Consider the following 7,006-nt stretch of genomic DNA (forward strand, 5'->3'; position numbering starts at 1 on the left):
TATTCATGAACCCTTCATAAATTAATCTTAATTTAAGCAAGCGAATCATAATTAAATACGAGTCGCAATAAAACCCGCATTTTCCTCTCTATCTTAAACGATTTACGCGATTAAAGGCGGAGAAAGAGGTAAAACAAATTGATACGGAAAGACGAATCATGTAGGAGGGTAAAGTAGAGAAGAACTCTTGGAACGGTCGGCTGCACCAGCCTCAATTACGCGGTCCTACGTAAAATGTGCAATTTTCATCGTGCCTTGGGAGGACAGTTTTTGGGAAGGGGGTATGTGCTGCACCGACACAGAGAAGAGGGATTTAATACCGCAATTTGAATGATACGGTGGTGGGTGCCGCGTAACTGCGGGGGTGGGAAAGTGGCAGGCAGAGAGGCAAGAGAGAAAGTGGACTGAGGTGAGTAAGCTGCAGACAGGGTGGAGAGATAGATAATCAAGGCCAGACTGGAGGCCAGCCAGACATGTTAACCAATCAATCGCGTACGTAGCTAGGCTATACCATCGATGGTCGTACATGCGGGGTGATTCTGGTGTGTACGGGGGTTTGCCGGTACGGCGGATGGAGATCGGAGGCTGGGTGGTGGAAGCTCGATGCTCAGGCAATTACCTAGACCCGATCTAGCCACAGTCCCTCGAGCGTAATCACCAACACGTGCTGCTATTAGGCGTGCACGTGATCGATGTGTTGGACTCCCTGGAAAACCGGCAGTCTGCCGGGATCGGTCAGATTTTATCCGAGGGACAAGAGACACACGCGTCTCGTATCGCAACCCGCTTCTGTCCTACCTTTGCCTTTTACTCTTTTGGTTTTTCTGTTTGACGTCAAGATCGAAGACTGATGTTAAAATATAGATACCATATTCTATACTTTTTGTGACCAATTAACGATGATGGTTTGTAGTTTGTTAGATTTTATTTTTAAGCAATGCGAATGATTGTATATCTTCTTTTCTATTCTATTTATATCGGTAGCGTGCGGGGCAAAAGATTTATGATCGAGTAGCAATTAACGTTTGAATTTCATATTTTCGTTTTGACCGAGTGAAATTGGAACGATGAAAGGGATCGAGATAGAAAGCAAAAAAAGGGGTGTAAAAATTGGGAAAATAGAAGAGGTACGTTTAACGAGGTGAACGGACCCTCGTTTTCTCGCATCGACGGGGAAAAGCGTAGCTTTTTTTCAACCGAGTGACACACATTTAACACATATATTCAATTAGCGTGTAGCGATTGCTCGGTGTGTTTGACACTCAGGGGGCTGTAACGATTCAACAATTTCCTGGGGGCTAACGCGGATACTATTTGGCGATCTCCCAATTGCGATACGCGTATTTTCAAACTTTCCTATCGTTTTCGAGTGAAATTCAGCGTAATCCTCCCAGTAAAACGAGTTGATTTATCAGGCTGATTTCAATCTTCTTACGTTTCGCACGCGAACGACGCATAAAGTACTGTTTCGCACAAAAATACGTACCGGTTCTCGAATGGTATAAAACGTATCGCTTTATCGTAACAGTTGGGAACATTATAAAGGTGTAACAAAAGGCTGGCAAGGAGTTACGATCTTATATACTGATTAATACGCGGAAATGTTGTGCAATAGGCACAGTTCGTTATCTTCAATTGCATCAGATTCGCCGTGTTCGTACCCGCTGATAAATGAAATTCCCTGGAAATTTAATATTGTTACCAGAACCCAGGATTGTTACATTTCATAGAATGCACTGGTGGCGGTCAACTGGTTCGTTCTAGCCGGCTTTCTTGTCCTCGCTAAGGAGAAGATATTGCCAGGATTGTACAACAGGATTACGAGGACGCGGTTGCTGCACACGCTTCGAAAATTTATATCGATGTTTCTTGCCGGCGCTTTCGAATCGCGTAGCCAGGCAAGAGGTTTAGTTATTTCAATTTGCAAAAACCAACTCTATAAAATACTGACCGAGTCCTTGGCTCGAGCTGCTGGTCGTGCTGGTGCATCCAGTACTGGTTTTCCCAGTTTGATTAATACGAAAGTGGATTTTATGTGTATTAGCCGGGTGATTGTATCGAGTGTTCTCTGCTACTATATGTTCTGCATCACGTCGTTCGAATTTACTGGAATTTGTTCTTGAGTGGATTTATGAGGTTTTAAGATTTGATAGTAGATCGTAGACGTATTTCATCTTGTCGAGATTATTGGTTTCAAACAAGATCTTTATGGGTCAATTTGTGAAATTATTTCCGAGAATACAAAATGAAAATTCTACATTTGTAAACGTTGTGATTTAAAAACTAACAATTCACTGTGACTAGATAAGAGTAAAGGCTATTTAACCAAGTTTTTACTCGAAACATTTACGGTTTTATAAATCTTAATTCCTGAAACACATGATAATAACAAACACAAATTTATGGCAATGATATTCGTATAAAATATCTACCTTACAAATTTTTACATAACTCCTGTGACAAGTTTATTTATTATTTAAGCTTGTTTAGCTATCGTATAAAATTATTAAAGTCAAGCACTCGCTGTGTTCATAAAATTATTAAATTTTTCCTTTGATACGACAAATTATATACTCCGTATAATTTTTTACAAAGCTCCGATCACGTAACTGAAATTTACCTATAGAATGCACTCGATAAAAGTCAAATAAAACTCTGATCGTTGGGAAACATTTTTTCGTTGGCAAATCGGAAATCACTTAACCGACGCGTCGCGACGTAGCAACCGCTTTGCCTGGACTTTGCCAGTAGGAGCGGGATCAACATCGAAAACACGAAGCTTGGTTTAGCTATTTAGGTAGCTCGGTTGCCGCGCGTCTGTGGGATTTTCAGGATTTCATTACATCCTGTGGGAGAGATCTTATTGGGTCGCCATGGAGACTATGCACGCTCGCTGTAACACACCACTGTCGCCGCAACCACGACCGCTACACTGCCACCGACGCGATGTCCCATCTCTTGCTTAGTTTTTCCAGCGTCGTCAAGTAGGTAAGGAGCTTTTGACAACAACCAGCGTCGTCGTCGACGATGACATCGACGTCGACAACAGCGTCGACGATAGCAAAGAAAAGACTGTAACTTTATCGAGTGATCTTCTCATATTACGCGACGGAACGAAGACTGAAAACGCCTTAACATCGGCCGCGCAAGCTTTCCCTCTTTTCTCTTCTCCGGTTTTTCCTACGTTCTTCGACGCCCTCGTCTTCTCGTTCGTGTCGTGTCAACGCGCGTGTGCACCTCGTCACGATAAGTGTGCGGTAATTCGAACGCGCGACGATGCACGACGACGACTGAAATGAGAGCCGGAGAACGCGCGACGTACGAAAAGGATAAACTCGCGACGTATAACTTTCTGAGTTTGTACACTTGTTAAAACTCCGCGATGTAAGAAATGTTTTCAACTCGAGTGACTAACAAATTCTCACGTACTGTCGTTGAGTCAGAACGAAATATGAGACACCGAGTAGAGTAAATTGAAATTGATAGTTCGAAATTGAATATGTTCGAAAAATGTATTGATCATTGACTTGCCGTTTAGTCCACCTTATTAGATCCGCCTGTTAAATAAATAGTACATTTATATTGTACGTGTGAGAGTGAAGGAGCGAAGAGCGAGCAGACGTCCAGGTCTCAGTTGAGACAAAAGAGCGGTTAGAAGAAAACAAACAAGTAAGCGATTATGTTGTCGAGTCCTTCAGAGAATAACCTACAGTAGAGCTAAATGTAGATAATATGTAAATAAATTTTAACTTTTTCTTCTCTTCAAATTCTCTCTATACATTAACAAGATCGCCGATATATATTTAAATCACAATAAAGAAGCGAAGAAAATGGAGGATAACGACCACATATTTTGCAATTTGTCTACCTTTTGAGGAAGAAACCAGAATACGTGTATTAAAAAATTATTTTATCTTATCAATAAAATAATGTCTTTCTTTTAGTTAACAGAATAGTGAAGTTAGAATACACTAAAATTCTTCACCTGAATAGATATAAAAAAATTGTATACTCTACATATGTATGAACATTTTCGACAATTAAATTTGCAAACTTAAACATATATCTTTGTATTATATTGACTTTTACCATGTCACTTCGCTATATCAATCTTATACCAAAAGGCAAACAAAGTTGTGAAAATGAGGGACAAAGTGAGGTTAATCATTGTTCGCACGCAGCTGAAGTCATCGATCGAATTGCCGATTCGTTAGAAATCGCCTCTTATGTTTATATTATAAGCCATGAAACTTGCTTACGCGGTCAGGATTTACATACGTTATTTAATAACACACGGTTGTATGTAAATATGACATGTAAGCACAATGGGGCCAACGACACGAGATTAACTGGATATCGCGTCTGACTCGCGCGGTCTAATACTACTGTCGTTAACCCAGATTCCAGCAGCCTTCATCGCGAAAGCGCTACTTTCAGAGCCTGTGAGGACGATTTGCATAAATATCCCCGCAGTTTGTATAAAGTTTCATTGGTTCCTATATCCTCGGCTTTAACGCTATCCTGTTAAACAAAACTCTGTTGTTTTTCGTTAGTCTCGCTGTGCTTGTGTACCGATTTTTTGAATTTAACCTTGCATGTTGGTACTGCTTTTTATACGTCGGTTAAATCTGTTATTGTTGTTATTGTTCATAAAGGTGAATCGATTGACGCTACGTTATTTTTATGTTACGCTCGATGCGTGATTCATAGCGCTCGATATCGGTTGAACAGCGGCGACACAAATTGGGTGAAATTCATAGTTTATTGGACGATTATGTCACTAAGTGAGCTATCCGAAGCGCCGTTTTTAAAATATAGTGATTAAACTCAACGAATTTATATGTTTTTATTCACTTGCGAGAGTAGAAACAGTTTAATAAAAAAAAAAAAAAAAAAAGAAGGAAAAAGAAATATACTGGAAATACACCACATTGATAATGTATCTATTTTTAAACAAGATAGAGAATGTTTCAGAACTACAGATGTATTAAACAGAATATCACAAATAAAATAAACTACAAGAGATAGTCGTCACATTTTTTAAACACATCGAGCAGAAAATTATACATTACTCGATACGAACGTTACGTTGTTTTGTTTTCATATTCAAGTTACGCGTGATCTTTTAATCCTTCGATATTTTAGATTTTTGTACTGCCTCTATATTCTCTATGGAAATGGCGAATCTATGTAAATGTTAGTCGAATCGCGTGGCTCGTCGCTAGAAAGTAAGAGGTGCTTCCGATCTCCATTTTATTGCGAATTTTCGCCGTAAATCGGACGTAAAATTTTGCTTTTCCGCGCAATTACTTGTTGAGAGACCGAGGTGTCGAGGTGCTCCGCCCGGACGGACTGTAACGTTAAAGCTTCCCAAAGTAGAGGAAGCATCCACGGATCTTGCGTTTCCCTAACCCAGTCGTTCGGCCACGCTCGCCTCTGTTAAAACGAACGATGAAGAATAATCATTTGAATAGAGTGGTACGGATGAAGGGGCAAATTTAATATGCAAATAGCGAGGCATTACATCTCTTTTATTCTGTTCCTGCCATGGAGAACGAAAGGTCGGGCAAACTGGGAGTGGCGAGAGACGAAGAAACGCTCGATGCAAAAGACGAACCAGTCTGAACGGGTCGAGAGGTAGATGAAACGGGCAAGTGAAACAGACAGTTGGATAAAAGGAATAGAACGAAATGAGGAAAACAGCGAGATGGACCGTCGTGAAAATAAGAGGTGGAGCCAGGTCCAAACGTAGTTTTGCATATCTGCTTCATTATTCTGAAGGAACACGAAGGAACAAGGAACACCTTATATCTGGCTCTGTGAGCCGCGCATTACCCTTTTCCAGCAGCGTCTACGGTTCAACAAATGCCAGCCGAAATGATTACGTTCTCTCGTCTCTTTTCGAGCGGTCCAGTCGTTGAAACGAGGGCTGCGACGAAGGGATGAAGGAGGAAAGGAAGAAGAAAAAAGAATACGTCGAAGTACCCGATGAAACCCCTGAATCGTTGAAAGGTGGTCGTAAGAGAGAGTTGACAGATTCTCGTTTGACGACCACCATCACCGTATGTTACTTAAATTTTTTAATTTAATTACGAGTGTTAATGCGACGATATGCCGTTCTCGTCCGGCCGTGAGAGCGTGTCGGGAATGATTAACGTGTTTGCTGGGACGTGGTTTCGTGGCCGCAGACGCGTCGATGACGTGAGCTTCAACGAGTCGTTGCCGCCTTTTTTACTTCTTTTTACCTTCTCGGCATGCTTTTTTTTGCTCGCTTTTTTCCGCAATTTTTTTAATTTTATTTTTTCGGTACTCAAACGCGATTCGCACGCAGGGCAGTCAAGCGTGGCTGAAGGATCACGTTTCCTTGATTTCTCACCTCTCGAAAAGCCCGTCGACGATGTGCAAATCTCGCAGCCGGTAATGTTTGTATTGACGCTTTAAATTGCATCGCCCACCCGGCCAGGTTGGTCTGATAATTTGATAATTATATTTACTTTCACTTGTGCCGTAGGATAATTATTTCATAGGCAATATCGTGATCGTCGAGCGAAATTATCTCATTTGCGTCCTTTTGCCTTGGTTACAGATACGTCATTATACGTATAATTCAGGCAGATACGTCAAGGATATCTATATCTGTTTAAGTAAGAATCTTTCTCTCGAGAATTAAATAATAGACGTCCAAAATATATCACAGACTAAATTTTTGAAACTTTCGGCGGTAGAATGCCATTTATCTGAAACCAGCAAGGAATAAATAATTCAAACACTTATTGCTCTATGATTTCTTAAATAAATGGATTCAGTCGACAGAAGTTCATTTAATCGTCACTAATTGAAATTTTGTTTCAATAAATATTGTCGAGATAAATGAAGTTCTACCGTATTTACATAATACCAATCATTGAACTATATTAAAAGTTGAATTCTTCAATTATATTCAGTTAAATAATTCAATTTATTCGTCTTTACTAACACCTCTTAAACACACGAGCTTCATCTCCGT

The sequence above is a fragment of the Bombus impatiens genome, unplaced genomic scaffold (assembly GCF_000188095.3).
Source record: "Bombus impatiens unplaced genomic scaffold, BIMP_2.2 scf_0418, whole genome shotgun sequence".
Lineage (NCBI taxonomy): Eukaryota > Metazoa > Arthropoda > Insecta > Hymenoptera > Apidae > Bombus > Bombus impatiens.